This window comes from Anser anser (genome assembly GCF_964211835.1).
Source record: "Anser anser genome assembly, chromosome: 4".
Lineage (NCBI taxonomy): Eukaryota > Metazoa > Chordata > Aves > Anseriformes > Anatidae > Anser > Anser anser.
The window spans coordinates 36207044-36224326 of NC_139724.1; the positions used below are offsets into that span (position 1 = coordinate 36207044).

Sequence of the window (17283 nt, forward strand, 5' to 3'; positions counted from 1 at the left end):
ACTACATTCTTAAAATTCAATTTATCTTATTTTATTCAGCATGCCTCCTCTAAGGGTCCATTAGGTATTGACAACATAAAGAAATAACAAGCAAATTTTAATTTGCTTCTTAAAAAATATTTAGTCATTTACCTTCTCTGAAAGATAACTTTTCAGCAATTCATGTTTCTTCTCAGTACAACTTTTTTTTTAAAAATAAAAGGTCCAGAAGAAAAAATATCAAATTTTGGCATAGAAGCCAGAGAGCTGTCACTTTACTCCCAGCAAAAGCTATTTCCACGTATTACTAAAAAGTATGCAGTCCAAACATCTGTAATGCTAGAATGTGTTACACCATTTGTGCACCAGCTTCCTCTGGCTCCTTATCCTTGGAGAAAGCAGCAAAAAGTTTTGATTTCCTTCTTCATGCAATGTGACTTGTAAAACAAGAAGTCTGAAGTCTTCTGCTGAATTACTCTGTTTTTAATCAAAGACTTCTTTCTTTGCACTTTCTTATGGCAGAAGATCAGATCTGGTTCATCTTGAAAAAATGCACGGAAACCTGGTAAAAGCTTCAAGAGCATTACAATACACATGCAAAAAGAAAGCAAGTTTCATTTCAAACTGCTGTAAAACTCATTAGAGAGTTCACACAGAACCTAACTTGGCTTTCCTTGCATTTCTGAAAAGGATAATGAGAACCAAGAAAGAAAGTTAACTCTTTTGGATGTATTCTTGGCATGAAAAACAAAAAATTTAAAAACGCAATCACACGTTAATTTCTGCTCTGCATTGTACTGATACAGGTGTCAGTATGTGATACATACCTACATGTATCAAGCATTTGAGTAAGAAGCACTTCAATACTGGTGTTGAAAATACTTCAACATACTGCACAGGCTGTTTTCCTGGCACTGTATTAGACATCCAGCAAGGGCCAGCAAGATACTTTGAGCCTGTCCCGTAAGGCAGCCTCTGTCTTGGTTCCTGAGACCGAAGCACCATGCCTATAAAGAGGACTAGGACAACTAACTGCTCACTATATCTGAATGAGGGACTGATTATCCTTTCAAGAAAGTCTCCATTATGCCATTTTTTGGCCCAGAGAAAATCCCTGTAGACACCTACCTGCACCACTTAGTACAGCAGCTTGTAAGGGGGTTTGTGAAGTGCCAGCTTCTTGCAAGAAGCATCTAGCAGTTCTCAACAGAGCATATGGCTATCAATAGTGTTTGCCTTTAGAAGGACTTGCACAACTTCTCCCTCATTCAACAAGCCAAGTCAGACTGATGGAGTTCTGAACGTCACCCAAGCACCAAAGAGCAGATCCACCGCTCACTCAAAATGAGGAAGCGAGCCCAAGAGATGCTTTATGTACTGGGGTGGAGGGGGGCACATGACAGCAACCCAAATGACAAACCCCCCAGTGCTCAGTTACTCCAGAGCATGATGAAATAAACCTGATACCATCAGCATCTGCCAGCTCCTTGCCAATGATCACCACGGTTCAAACCACATACGCAGCCTCTGGCTGGTTTCTACCACCAACCAAAAGGTACACTTTCCTGCATTCTCCTACCAACTCAGCTTCTGGTTCCTACATTTGAAAGACTTAAGGTAACTTCACTACTGCTTCTCCAGAGAAAATGCTCCATTTCTGTATGCATTAGAAACTGAATACTGTGTTATAAACCAACTAAAATGGCTTAAGAGACTTTGTAAATAAACACGTAATTGTGAGAAGTGACACAGCAAATACATGTTCCCAATTTTAACAGATGCATCATCGATTAAATTTGCTCCCCCCTTTTTCATTAAGAGCAGCTTTTCTCAATGCCAGATACTGTTCTCTGTAACTGTTCTGACATTTAAAAATTGTACTCTGGAAAACAAATTGGAACAACACGTCTTGCAAGAAGCTTATCTACACCCTAATTAGAGCACAACTTCTCCCTGTTTACAAGAAACGCTAACATGTACAGCCTCTTAAACAATCATCAAATCCTCAAGCCATGGAGCTTTAACCAAGTTTTAAAAAAACAATGGCAAACTCCTAGTTTGCACTGTTGAATTTTACTTACTCCTGTGTTCAGAGACTCCATGAAGCCACAAACTGCCATCTGTCTCTTCCTTTAACATCAGCTGGTCTTCTCTTTGCACTGCTTCATCTTGCCAAGACTACAGATTAAAAAAAAACTAACACCAAGTTTGCCAAATAACTTGGAGTGGAAGCCGGATAAGCCCAGTGCACAGGAGGGCTCGTACAAGTGGGATGCACCAAACTATACACCCAGGTGTGGAGAAACCCCTTCTGGTGTCGGCAAGCAGCTGGACTGACTCAGATGTGTTATCATAGATTATCTCTAAAACCGCAAGTTAATATTTTAACTTAAGTCAGGAAGGAACTGTGATTTGATTATTCAGTTAAAGTTCTGGCACATACAGGATTACAAAGCTATGAGCTTCATTCAAATAACTCGTAAGATGAATACAATGCTGTGAACCACAAACCGTGACAGAATGGTGTTCATGAGGTTGTTTTGTGTTTTTTTTTTTTTTTAATGCTGTAAAGGGGGAGACGACTTCATTTTCTATACTCTTTCCAAGCAAAAGGCCACTTAAAGAAATCTTCAAGTGAAGCCCAATATTCAAAAGAAAAAAATATTGAAACAAATAATTGTGATAAGATAAAATGAATTACTAGTCGCAGTAAGTATTCATCATCACAGTGAGTATCTTATTGTGCATCTATGGGCAAATTTATCCACATTGCTTGTACATACCACATCATCCCCCCTAGCCACCTTAAGTGTGCAAGAGGACAGGAGAAGGTGAGGAACTCAAGTCAGCATCAGAAGATGTCACAAGCAATGTCTCGAAAATGCCAAACAGCCTGTAGCCCCGTTTGGACCACTGCCTACAGCTCTGTGAACATGGTGTATCCATAAAGATGCCATTACCAGCCCAGCCATCTACGTTAGAAGTCCTTCACTAAAGAGTCAGAAAGCCGTGGAAAATAGCTTCCCTTCCCTTTCATCATAAAACTTTAGTACAACTCCCTTTTTCCACAAAGAGCATTCCCTTTCCTGACTTTTTGAACTGTCTTCAGAAAACAGGTGTTGTTTACAACAATAACAAACACACATCTGTGTGGGTGTGTTACTACACACAAAGGCAGGATAACTGAAACCTCTTCCTATATTTAGATCTGTCTGGTCAGCTCTAATTGCATAATTTAATCAAAACCCTCTCCAACGGAAACACATCCATATTCATCACAGGCATCAAAGGAAACATCTTTACAAACTATATCCTTTTACAAACCTACACATGGTCCCACGCCACTTGTCCAATTGTTGAATTCCTCCTTTGGGAAGGGCATGGAATTTTATTTCTTTTTATCAGCTGAAAAAAGCACTTCCCTCCAATTCATCAGGGTAGGGCAGGAGGAACTTCCTTCACAGGTGAGATGGGGAAAATTTACTGACATGTCACTTTCAGGGTGGCTTTGTGTGTTTTTGAAGAGTAGTTAAAACATACATTTGCAACATAAAGCAAAAATCTTTGAAAAATGCCCATCAGCACCCAGTTTTCAGAATTTTTGAGTAAAGCCCATAAAACGCAAGATGTTTTGTCTTTACAGGATGGCACAGACTGCATGGAGTCACGACAGGCTGTCGCCTCATCTAGAGTAGCTCTACAACGGAGTATTTTTAAGGAGGGAACCACACCAAATGCAATCCAGTTATGCTCAGCTTATACAAGCCAGTGCTCCAACAAATGATTCATTTTACCAAGAGCATGCACTGATACAGTTACATCAGCTGCATTAAACCACTTCTAAAGACTGTGACCCAGACCTCATTCATCAGAGATTAAGTAAAGATGTTAAATTACAGCTCCAAATCCTCAGCTTTAAAGCAGAATGTTTCACCAATGAAAGAGGCAACAAAAACTGAGAAGGAAAAGTTACTTATTCATTAATGAAAGTGTTATTAGGTCAAGCCTCAGTAAAGAATAGGCTGATGAAAATTAAACCAAGAAAAAAAAAGGTCATGAAAATAAGTAATTCTTTTCACAGATTAATCCCCCACCCACCATTTATACACTTGAAATAAGAATGGCCTCTCTGGATTGCCACTACTGAAGACTTCTTCACGATGTATGAAGTACACACTTCTTTAGATGCACACTTTACTTTTAAAAAAAGGATTCCTCTAGTTTTCCTCCTTCTTGCCTGATTTGCAAAATTGATGGAAGTATTTTTTGCCTTTAGATGGCCTTCAAAGCACTATCTTCAGCATCTCTTTGAAACAACAAGATGCAGAGTGAAAGGTCCATGTCCAGTTTCACAAACCGTCTTGCAATTCACGACTGTCATTCTGGACAGAGAAAGTGTTTAATGATGATACAGCTTCACAAGCCAAGTTTACACAGCCCAGAAACAAACAAGCAGATCTGCCAGATTTCCACCCTCCAGTGAAGCACTGTTTAATTACTGCTTGCCGTTAGCAGCCCTCTGAAAACTGGGACCGGACCTTCAACAACACCAATTCCTCCCATCCCTGGTCCCCAGAAGAGGCGGTGAGCAGCAGCCCAACACCGGGCCGCAAACACTCCCTGGCACTTGCTCCGTATCTGCCAAGCCTCCCGAATCTGCCAGGCCCTTGGCAAATGGAAGAGGCCAAGATCACAGCGTTTAGAAATGTCTCTTTAGCTATTACAGAAGGAAACGAGAATTGTTAAGATCTGCAGGTAAATACGCATTTAGAGATTCACCTGAGATCAGGTCAGGAAGTTTTCGATGCCCATTTAAAACACACCACAGATCGAGACTGAGGGAGGCCTTTACCAGCACATGAGTTATACGTTTGAGCTTGTCCACGCCAAAACCTTGAACTGCCTTCAACTACACACCACTAACACCTCAACATGGGCTATGCTCCCACCAACATTAAAAACTATACTGGTGGAAGAATAAAGTCACTGACACACAACTATCATGGCATTTATGTGGTCTGTTACTCTAAACCAAAGTAGCAGGCACACCTGGCACAGAGCGGATCATGCACCACCATGGTTGCCAACTGGGTCAACAACCTCACTGGTGACAGGTAGGCCAATGATGAAATCTAAAGGCTCCATGCTTAAGAGCATTTTTATGCCAAGAAGACAACTGACTGTTAATTTGTTATCAGTGATGTTTTCTTCCTGGCATCCCTAAGCCTGTAAAACCTCACCAGCGGGATGAGCACTGTCACACACAGTGCTGGGCTGGTGCTCAGAAGACAAATCCTATTTCCTTTGGGCAAGCCGCTTCCTTGCTTAAAGCCTCCGGTTCTCCCACTTACAAATGGAGAACAAAACTTGCAAAGGTAGTGCAGAGGTAAATAGATGAAGAAAGACAGTTTTCAGCAAGGATCTGGAGGGCAAGGCACCACGACCAAGACTGGAGCACGTGCCAGCGCTACTGCATCGATCTCAGCCAACCACAGGGCCTCCAACTACTGCCGGCAGGGAACGAGATGCACGGATCCTTTACTCTCAGACACATCTTCCCCCTTCTAAAAGGACAAAATGAGGGCGCACCCGTGTTTGAAGATTCAAAGAGGTCCAAAAGGCTGCAGAATGAAGCAAAACCACGTCACAGCCCCGAGTCAGAACATCTGCAGAATCTCACGTCAAACTGTTTTCTCCTATTCCTGAGATCAAGGCTTTGGAGGATTTTGAACAAAGGCTTCAGCCCACAGATAGGAACTGATGGTTCATACAGCACTCGCCAACTGCACAACTCGAAAGGAAGTGGGAGATAGCCTCCTACACTGCTTACTGGGAATACGGAAGTTTTACAACAAGCGAAAACGGTTGTTATCTGTCTATCTGGGCCCCTGGTTATCTGCAAGCTTTTTATGACTTTGGAAGAGGAATCAAGCCACATATAAAGAACCACTCAATATCCTTTTCTTATCTGAGAGGTGGTTTGTTTTTTTTTTTAATTAACAGAGCCTATACAGTTCTGCATACAGAATTCAGGGAACTTACTCATTCCACCACCATTTTCTAAGACAAGCTTAAAGTTACACACTTGGGGCTTTGCAGAACTGAAGCACTGCACCCTTACAGCTCAGACACCAAAACACAGCATTTCCTGACCAACACATGCCCTCTGTGGTCAGCAGCAAACTAGCTAAAAACCTGGCACAATGCTTCCCAAGCTTTCCATTGCTGCCTGCTACTGAATAAACAGTTGTGGCTGTCCCAGTACAGAGGACAGGAGAACTCCAACCCCCAAATAAGTTGCAAAGAAACACCAGGATGAATTTGCAGGACTTGCAGCTCTCCAAGACTACTTATTTCTAGGCTAAATGCCAGTGAGCAAAAAGAGCACAAAATAATTTCACATTCCTTGTCTCTAAGCTGAGAATCTAGATGCCTTTAATTCTGTGGCTGAAACCAGGACTCCAGGTTCTCTTGATAACAAAACTTTAGACTCAAACAACCCAGGCTTCTGGCTGGCCTGTAAGGCTGAGGACTCCTGTGTCCCAAGTAGGGAGAGGCAAGAAGCTAGGCAAAGGTGTGATGGAAACCTGCCTACAGTCAGAAATGAAGAACTGTGTTTATTGAAGTTCAGTGAAAGCAGCTTGCCACCAGCACTCCCCAGTCTCAGCTCCTGCAGTGTAGGTGCTGAAATTCCTCCCTCCTGTGCACACACAGGAGTAAAGTGGAGAGAGAAGCAGGGGGTCACTTGCTGAATTTCTGGAAGGACCACCACAGCCAGGAAGGCATATTATTCACACAGTGTGGTTGAGTCAGCTCAGTGTCATCTCCTCTCCTTGCAAGCAGGATGAGCACTGCATGGGCACTAGGCCTATTTCCCAAAGTAGCACGGACGCTGGCCTCAGTTACAATGCTACTCGTGCTAAAAGCCAGTACCATATCTATCGCCAATACCTGGTCCTGGGATGGAGATGTGGGGACAAGCAGCAGTCAGACCAGTGTGATCAGCAATAACTTCACTGGAATCTTCTTCATGAGGCATGTCAGACTGATTGATATCTACTAAGCAGATGTGCACTCTGATGAACGTCCTGGAAGTTTCCCTCAGTATCTCCTCCAAACTGCAGCAATGCACACAAAGTCTAAGTTATTTAAACCTCCCACTTCCATCTAACCTGCCCACTTTCCGCCTCTCCCAAAACGACCACTCTCTAGTCTAGGATCAGAGTGGTACACACAAGCATTCATCAACTCTTTTCAGCCAAAATAAGCACAGGAAGCTCTCCAGCTGGCTCTGAGGCACGCATGATGGCACACAGGCATGTCTTCACATCAGGCAGATGAGGACACACATTTACAGTCCTACGCTTTCAGTAATTCCTTCAATAAAAGAAAATGCTTAGGTGGAGGTATCACCAGGAGGACTCTGACATCCACCTTTACCTACTTGCCTGCTCCCACTTCACAGACTCCAGGAGATACACTGCATGTGGTCACGAGTTATAGCTAATAAACTAGTGTGGGCAAGGGCAAAGGGAATAGTTAGCCAGGAAACCTTAGTAAATAGCCCTTGGAGTATTTATGCCAGTTATGTTAGGTGATATTTTCTGGAAGAAAGAAAAAAAAAAAAGACATTAACAGTACATGCTCTGCCGGTTGTTTCACATTATTTCATACTGTAAAGAGGGGGAAAAAAGTTTCTACTACCATGAAGTTAAACTTGGAGGACATCCTTTTCCCCGTGAGAAAAAGAACATTTGTCCTATCTTATACAGGATGTTCTGCTCATGCAGTTACATTAAACTAGAAAAACACTTCCAATATAGCTTGCAGTTTATAGCAGCAAAACAGCACTTGACCAGAAAACCTTGTTTAAGTGTTCCTCCCCATCCATCCTCCCTCACCCCCCATAAAATAAGCTACATCATTAATCACTGTCATTTTGCTGCCTATATAACTACACTGGGGCTTTGTGACTGACGTAACTGTTGGCAGCCTAACCTCACCATGCTAATCACCAACATAAGTATCTGGGAAAAAAAAATGTAAATTAGACCTTTCCTTGGCAAGCATTTTAAGGAAATCTTCATCTGGGAGTACTACAGTACTCGTTTACAACTGGCTACCTCCAACAGCTGCCTTTGGCCAGCAAGGTCACAGGTCCACAAGCAGATGAGCAGCTCAGACAGCTTGTTCCCACCCAAAACGAAAAAAAGTCTCCCTTCATTTCCTTACTCCAGCTTTGGTAGTCCAACATAATTCCATGCTCTGCTTACAGTCTGTCAGCCCATTCACCTTCCTAACCTGGAACAACCACAGAAAGTCTTCTGCAGAGCAGTGCAATCAGCTCAGAGCAGGATGAGCACCAAAGTCCCCCAGCAAAGAAATCTGTGGCCTGGTCTGAGAGGACCTGAGCTGTTAAGAGTCCTTTCCTTCTCAGGGAACTGCCACCTCCCTAATTTTAAACAATATCTGGGACAAAGATTTAGTGTTAGCTCCAACACAAGTACTTCAGTCTCTGCAGCATACAGCTCATTTGCACAACCCTGTCTCATTCCCAGAGCAAAAAGCTCTGCCCCAGCTGGTTCTGAACAACCAAAGGCTCTAGCAAGCACTTCAAGCAAGCTTAAGAAAAAAGAAAAGTGATTTCATACCCATCTGTCCAAAAAAACCCCGCGCTACAGCGTTTTTAGCTGAGAGTATTTATAGAATGTTTCCCAGATGAAATCTAATACCACATGTTACAGAAGCTATAATTAAGTTATCTCAAGTTTTTAAGTTAATATGGACAAAGTTTTCCTTTGGCTTCTACACCCAAGTGGATGCACTTAACACTGACACTTGCATGGCTAAAATAAAAGGCCTATTATTAAATATGCCAGACTGCAAAGCCAGCAGTGGGCAAAAACAGAACAGGAAACTGTAATAGCTGAGATGGCAACCTATATATATAGGCAGGTTTCCCTAGATAGCCAGCAAGATCAAAATTCACACCTTTTTGAAACAGTATAGTTCTTCACTGCATTCACCAGGTAATGAACAAAACAGAGACAAAGACACAACCAACTCCCAGTTTATCCATCTCCTAGTCGTCTCAGTGATGAAAAAACAAAAGCGTCTGACGGCAAGAGCAATGACCAAGAGACTGTGTGAAGGGAGACCAAACTCTGGTCCTGAACTTTGGAGACTGATGGAGGGACCGCAATGATGCCACTTGATTTTATTCCACCTCCCTCTTCCCTCTCTGTGCAGGAAAGCACCCATCTTAGATGTCTGAGATTCCTGAAGGACTACACATGTGAAATTAAACTAATGTAATCACTTCATGCACTTAGCAATCCCTGAAGTCATCATGTATGTGCTATCAAGTCTAGAAGAAGGTCTAGGCAAGACATTTCAAAACCTCTTTCATGGCTGTTCTTACAAAAAAAAATAACGTTGTAAGACAACTGGAATAAATAAGTTTTCAAAACAAACCCACCTAATAATCATTTGAAAACAACAATACTTTGGTCTACGTGCATAAAAACAAAAAACAATTAGTTCGGGAAAATTAGACAGAAGCCTTCTTGCTTCAGTGCAAATACAAAAACCACATCAAGTGCCTATTAGGTAGGGGTAGGGACAGAGCATCATTTGCTTTGCACATTCAGAGTCACAAGAGACCTGGCTTTTAAAGTAATATGGCATTCACCAGGAAGACAAACTCAGTGGATTCAGTACTGTTAATCAAAAGTCATACATTTCAACAGAGGATAGCAGATTTGGTCAGAATTCCACGAAGGACGGGCTTTCATGAATTATGATCAAAATCACAATCAGATCACTTGCTTCCCTGATTTTGACCACTTCAAGTTCTATTTAAAATGCCCTGTGACCTCACTGTACTTCTTTTAAGAATTTCAAATACAAACCAGATACACTAGAATGCAAAGCACAGAAAAATATTAACAACAATATCCCCCCCCAAATTTTAGACATTTGAAATATTTTCAAAGCATCTAGAAGTCTTGTGAGTTGCCTCACTCATCCTTACTTTGCTCCTTGTACCCTTGAAGTTTGCTTCACATATGGCTCTGTTCCATTAAAATGCCAGTCATTCGTCCTGTCGCCCTTGTTTAACACAGCTCTGGTTAGAAGCCACTCTTCCACCACTTCTTTCACTGTCTGTGCACTACTGAAATGTACTGACCTGCAGAGGGTCCCAAACCATACCCATTGCTATAGCACCTGATATCTTCAGCAACCATGCCCAACCCTTGTCATGTTTATGTGTTCACCTCCCAAGCTACCTGCAGAGCTAAGATGGGCTGTCTTATTTTAATACGTGGAGTAAGGGCAACAGAAGAAGAGAAGTGAGATAACTCATAGCTAAGTTTAAATCCTAACCAAAGCTGCTTTCCCCAAAGGAAACCACAACAGTGGTAAAAATACGTCAAATTACACAACAGAGTACTTAGATATCAAGAGAAAGACCCTTCAAGAAACAGAACTGTTTTATTAATGATCATATTTCAGTAACCTTTCCAAACCTGTGAGCAGAACCTATACTCTTAAACTGGGGCTAGCATCCTGACTTTGAAGTAGCTTTCTTGTTTCATACAACACAGCTCAGAAACCCTTGAAAAAAAAGACAACCGGCCAAGAGCAAGCAGAGGTGTTCTGCCAACATTTCGTCCCACAGGAACACTCAAAAGAGTTTGTTTTGCAATGTCTTGGGAGGGCTAGAAAGAAAAGAACAAAGACTTTAAGAAAAAACAACCTTCTCACACTCTTGCTATCCACTGTGTAATTTACAGGGACACCACAAAAAATTAAACTATGTTTGTAACCTTAAAGAAGTTATCAAGTGAAACAGCAGGAGATGTCAGTTCCAGATGGACTTGCTTTCGCTTCCACACTAACCCTTCCCCTTCCATATGTGTCTTGGAGAAAAGTTTTGAGAGTCCTCTTTCCACTGCCTCAGGAAATATAACTAGTTAAAAGCCACCTATTTTGTTCCTCAACATGTCAGCTGAATGAAACTCCCTACTACTAAAATAAACGCAAGCCAGCAAGTGCATTGCATTAATTCTTTCCATATTAATATTCAAAGGAAACCTAACAGATACAAAGGTGAAATACATTGCTAGTATAGTCAAATATGCAATGCATTAACAGTATCTGACCAAGCAGCAGATGTTTCCTCCTTCTATCACCCTCAGAAACACATTTCAGTGAAAGCCACAGTTTGTTGCAACTTGATTCCCCAGATATTTACTTCATCTTCAACCAAAATTCCAATAATTTTATGCTTTTAAGTGTTTAAGCAGCTTTTAAGTATTTATATTCAAATAGTTATTATATGCACACACCTTAGTAAATTAGCAGACTCTACTCAACTTTATATTGGTTTACTCTACCTTTATCTGGTCCAAATCATTTAACTTCCAACAGCAGTGCATTTTATTTTAGGCACTGATATGTGCACATGCAAATAGAGCACACCTATCAAGTGTGAATAATCCCATATATATGCCACAGTAAGAATAAGGAGTCTTTAAGAGTCGTGTCCTGGTTTCAGCACGTTACACCAGACAGAATGCTGCTATTATTGGCAATCCCTTAAAACACTTGAAACCAGAAGTCAGAAGTGATTTATCAGAAAAATTTCCCCAGTAAATTAGTGCTTCATGAAAACATAAAACAATAAAATGCTAATTCCCAATATGAACAAACAGAGGAAGAAAAGCAAGCAAAAGTATTATCAACTATGGTCACTGCACGACCTAAGGAATCTGAACATAAAGGTTTCTTTAAATTCATAAAACCCTTTTTGAGCTGCTGCATAAGTGTCAAGTGTTAGCTCTGTGTGCATATATGTGTGTTTTTTTTCTTGTTGCCTACCTGGACAAGTTTTTAAACAGTCTTGTAACTGCTGCAGAAGAAACTCTGTAACGTGGTAAATCCTGAAATCCAACTTCAACTCTTGCACAAAATACATATTAAAATGATACATTTTCAGTTTCCCCTCTAACAAGATCTCTTCACACTGAAATAAGGTCCACCAGCTGAAGCTGTTAGGCACACATGCCTCTTACACCCGTGGGTACAGAAGCTTCTGGACACAGAAGCGAGGAGAACAAAGACACTCAAGGTTCTGTCTATAGCACTAACACTGTCTGTCTCTAACACTGTAAAAAAATAAAATCATGGATATCTGATTTCCAAGTTATCCAATACTGGATTGATAGTCACATTTCACTTTGATGTGGATTGGCATTTTAATGCTTCTAATGACAAAAACTTCCAAGTTACATACTTCTGAATACCATTAAGCACTATTTAGACAGTCTTATCTGTTGCCATGTTGGGAAAAGTTCCCTTTATAAGCACAGAAATATGAAATAATGTTTCAAAAAAATCACTGGTGAACCACATTAATGATTTGCCTACATGCCAAGTCAACATAATAGTTGCCTTTGGATGACACTGCTTTGAACAGTGCCTAAATATAATAACTTATATAAAGGCATGTTTAAAAATAATTTGTCTTCCTCCTCGTACTCCAGACCTTTCCTCTGCATGCTAGGCAAAAGGGTAGGGGAAGACAAAAAGAGAAAGATGGGCGACATCTATTTTAACATCGCATTCCCATGTGGGTAGCCTATATCAAAATAAAAGTGACATTGGCCCAGACCAACTACAGGGTTATATCAGCATGACCACGTTGTGCAGGTGTCCAGAATTGCTGTACTGGTGAAGTTCTCCGCATTGGCAAGTCCCTCCTTCCACAGAAGGAAAAATAATAATAAAAATTGACCTGTCTACACAACTGGGTAGAGCTCAGTGTTATGTGTGCCGAACACTTTACCTCACCCTATCTAATTTGAAGTAGCGTGCTCCAGCTTTGCTCCTATTCAGCAAGGAGGCACTTCCAAAGCCAACACATGCAGGCAAAAAGCTGAAGTGGGAACAGATCCTGCACAACCTGGCTTCATTCTGGAAAATATTTCGCATTCCTTGAAATTAACCTGTTTGTTTTATGAAATGTTTGACTTCTCTATCCCGTTAAAAAACAAAGACACCCCCATTCAAATACACACAAAACAAAAAAGCTTCTCTAATGCAAATTAACGTTTGTTCTCGGAGGAGGATAGAGATCTTTGTGGCAGCCATTAACAGCTCAGAGTGTCCTTCTCATCACCCCTGAACCCACCCACTGCAAAGGCCTTCACAAAAGGCCTAATCTAACATTTTCCCTTGTTGTTTGCAATCTTGAAGAACAGCCACATTCTCATGGAAATAGTTGTTATATAGCAGTCTGTGTGGATGCAGCTCTATCAATTTTTAAGAAAGTACCACTTTAAAATAACTTAATTCCCATCCCAAGCAAAAAACACTAACATGAAAATCCTCTATGCTGTTCTGAAGTTACACCATTGCAGCTGGTGCAAAATGGATGGAGCAGCATAAGATGCCTGTGTAGACGAGCCTTTAAATCGCAAGCATTTCAGGCTACGCTTGCCAAATTGGTGCTTATTGTTTAAATGCAACTTTTCTGTTAAAGAAACTTCAAAGGTAAATTTCTAGGAACTGTGTATCTTCTTTATTAAGACTTGTACACATTCTGTTTTTTTGAATAAATGTAAGGCCTGTGGAACAATAATAGCCTGTAGATACCAGAGGGAAACAACTTTTTTTGAGGAGAGAGTAGACTTTTCCCTGCTCTGCAAGCACAACTGAGCCTGTCATCAAAACCTAAGCCACAAATTAAAAAAAAAAAAGATCGAAAAAATAAATCATCAGTAGAACCACTTCATTAACCATAAAGCATTTCATGAAATCCAATTTTCTTTTTCACAGATTTGTATGGCCTTGTTTTCAGTCAGGTCACTCCATTAATTCACCTGCACTGACACAGCAGAAGAGAGCTCCATCCTCACATGTTAGAAGACACTACACCCAAATGCGAGTTTCAGTTCTTTTACTGACTGCTCAGAAAGCATCTCAGCTAAAGCACATCTTGTTGCGATGTAACTGAAGATGAACGCTAACAGCTATTTCGCCACTAGTGACTTTTCTTTGCTTCTCTCAAAATTAGCTTTCTAGTTACCCCCGAGTAAAAATCAGCAAGTAAAAATAAGATATGTTTCTTTCTTGGAGGGGAGAAGCTCAAGAGATGTAGAGCAGAGTTCACACCAACTCAGGTATGAAAAGTTGGTTTAATTACTAACACATCCAAAACCCTCAAATCTCCAACTACCACACTGACTCCTGGAAAAAAGAAAAGGAGCTTTAGCAGGATTTTCCCCAAAACACTTCATAGTGATTTTATCAGCAGAAGTGGCAAGACATAAGATGTGTAATATGTAATACATTAAACATTTTACTGTCTGTGGCACACTACTTTAAGCTATTTAGAGCAGAAACATGAATCTGAAGCTTGCAGTTGCCTCCACTAAGAAAAGTAGAGTGATCTATGCCAACCCATACTCAAAATTACAGTCTCTGTTCTAAAATAAGTTTGGTCATATAGTTCAAGTTATGACTAAGCTACTATGTCTTATAAAAGAACTCGGATCTGCAAGAATGTTTCCACAGGCAGTTAAAGCATCTAGTACGACAAAAATACAAGAAAAAAAAGTTAGCTTTTTTGCCTGTTTGTCTATTTGCTATCTGTCTGCAGTCTGCAGGTAAAGTCTAGTTGGTTTTGAGACTAGAGAAAGAATATATAAAATTCAGAGACGTTCACTCACGATCACTTCTCCACACACACACCTCCACGCTGCACATGCCTTCATCTATTTCAGCTGCTAATGACTACAAGAAAGAGGTGAAGAGTCAGCCTAAATTGGTTCAGTATTTATTCTTCACAGCACCACAAGCTTTAATTTCAGCTACTCTTTGCATAACTTCAATAATAAACATGGTGCTCTCTGTATTTGATTCTTAAACCACCCATATCTGAAGCACAATGGGACGTGTCACAGACACTTGCTTTGCTGCCCTCATAATACGGTTTAATTATGATGACTGAACTAACGGGCTCACATCATAGACTTTTACAGGTTGACCCCGTGTCATCCTGATGTATCATTTTGCACCAGTTCAGTGCTGTAAATCAATTTAAGATCTCCAGCAGGTTGAAAAGGCTGGTAATGATGCTTTCTCTGCAGTCTCTGGGGACTCCACATTATACACAACTTACATTATTTATAAAGCTGAGATGATGCCTCCATTAGGCTTGGTAAGACTACTCAAATAAGCTTTTATTTTACACACACAGCTTGGACTTCACAGAGCACACCACTGGCCATATGTGATATACAGCGCATTCATGCTTGAATTTAAAAAAAAGTCACAACCCCTTCATTTTTGAAATTTAAATCTTTATACCAAGCAATGTAACTCACAACTTAATCCAAATATATTGCCAGTACTCTAAAACACAGTAAATACTTTTCTGAACCTTTGTATTACTCTTGTGTACATTCAACTCCTTACTTTGTGTTCAGACTACAGAGGAACACCAAAACTAAACTCATCAGCTTTCAAACATCTGATTTGATACTTAATATTTATCCAGAAACAGAAACATCTCCATCTGCTTATTCAGTCACTTTTCTCAAACGTACCGGATCATCGCATCTTCAAGGGTAGACAAAAAGGAAAGCTGAACAGGACAGAGAAGGAAAAAATGTATTTGATTACATACCTAGCGGTTGATGGGGCCAAAACTGAAGCAAGGACAAATCCCTACCCTTAGGGTAACCTGATCATGCCTGGAACTGATCCTCTCCACTAGCTGTGGAAGGCTTCTGGATCACCCAACTCAAGGGAAATTTCTCTCAAGCTCCTACTTACAGTCTGAAGTAAGCTGCAAGGATTTGGTCCCTCTGACCTGGGCAAGAACTCCAAAAAGGGCTAGAGAGCTTTCACCGTCATACTGATGATCTCCCAGTCACAGCGAAGAAGCGAGCGCTCCAAACTCACACTGAAATCCAACGAGAACCGCTAATAAGCTTCACAGCACTGCTCTCCGATTCAGTGGAAAAATAAAATGAACATTAATCAGTTGCAACTAACAAACTAATCTCCTGTAATTCAGCCGAGCAATTACAGACAATTAAAAGAAAAAAATAAAGTCAATGTTGACACCCCAAGTTCCCTCACATGATTTGCTCCTATTGTTTGACAGGACAAGGTGCAGACGGCCACAGGAGGACCAGCAGAATGTGCTACAGACACACGCCTGGGGAGAGAAGCAGTCTCTGTGGGCTGGGTTAGCTGCAGCTTTTAGTCTTATTCTCGAGTGCTGCTTAAAAACACGCAGAACTATTGGGGGAAAAAAAATGAATCAAAGTTTTCTCTTTTTGACTACTCTCCTCTGTGCAAAAGAGATGTGAGGTATGAGTTATGACACGTGTGAAGCAGAGCTATTCTCTCAACACGTTAGTTTCGGGATGCGGTATCTTTAAGCGCTGACATCCATTAAACAATGCCATGTTTCACGGCAGCGATCTTTTCCATTTGCTTGTATCTGGAATACACATCTACTTGCACTCCTCCCCACCTCGATCCAACAATACCTCTCCTTCCCCAAATAAAGCCGATACCTTGTTTTACATGCAGCGAACACCGTTTTTTTTCCTAAAATACACCAAAATAACAATTACAGCTTATTCTTAAAGATCATTTGTATACCGGAAAAGCAAAGTATAAGGTCAGACCCCATATCTTCTTCAGATTGATCTACTAACAAAAGAGCAAGCACAGCAGTCCTTCCTCAGTCACAACTCCCACTGACTTCAGTTGATAAAGAATAAAAATTAAAAAAAAATCAGGATTTGGCCCATTTTTTGAATGCATGACTGAGTGTTTCCACACCAGGACGTTTCCAGCAGCCTCAGGGAGCTGTATTCAGGATAAGAGGACTCGGCTGTACAGCCCGAGTACATGAAGAAACGAGACAGAGGAGGGGAAAATCTCGGGCATCCAAACACGGAGGAGGACAAAAAAAAAAAAAAAAGTGAACTTTCCTTGACCTCCGAGCAGAGATTTTTCATTTTAAACGTTAATTAGAAAGAGGAAAAAAAAAAAAAAAAAAAGGAAGAAAAAGAGGGGAGGGGGCCGCGTGAAGAAAGGACGGCAGGGAAGAAGGACGGCGAGGCGGGCCAGCCGCGGTCCGTCCGAGCCCCAGGGCTTTTTCCCCGCAAAACACAAAGGCAGGAGCCTGCCCTGTCCCGAGGGGGACCGGGGATAGGGTCGGGGCCGGGGTTGGGGTCCCCTTCCCTCCCGTCCCTCCCAGCCCGCGGCGGCGGCACC

The 17283-nt window shown here is 41.2% G+C and overlaps 1 protein-coding gene across 6 annotated transcripts in view; it reads right to left on the reverse strand.

Annotated features, from left to right (window-relative positions):
* Window positions 1–17283, reverse strand: part of SMAD1 (SMAD family member 1) — a 103642-nt gene that overhangs the window by 31841 nt on the left and 54518 nt on the right. For 2 of the 6 annotated variants that reach the window (XM_083834697.1, XM_083834696.1), the window contains exon 2: window positions 15823–15990. The exons of 3 other annotated variants lie outside the window; for them this stretch is intronic. The gene's annotated coding sequence lies outside the window, so the exon portion shown is untranslated. Of the gene's footprint in view, window positions 1–132; window positions 15632–15822; window positions 15991–17283 lie in introns of all 6 variants that reach the window. One more of the 6 variants, XM_083834695.1, reaches the window with a different exon arrangement.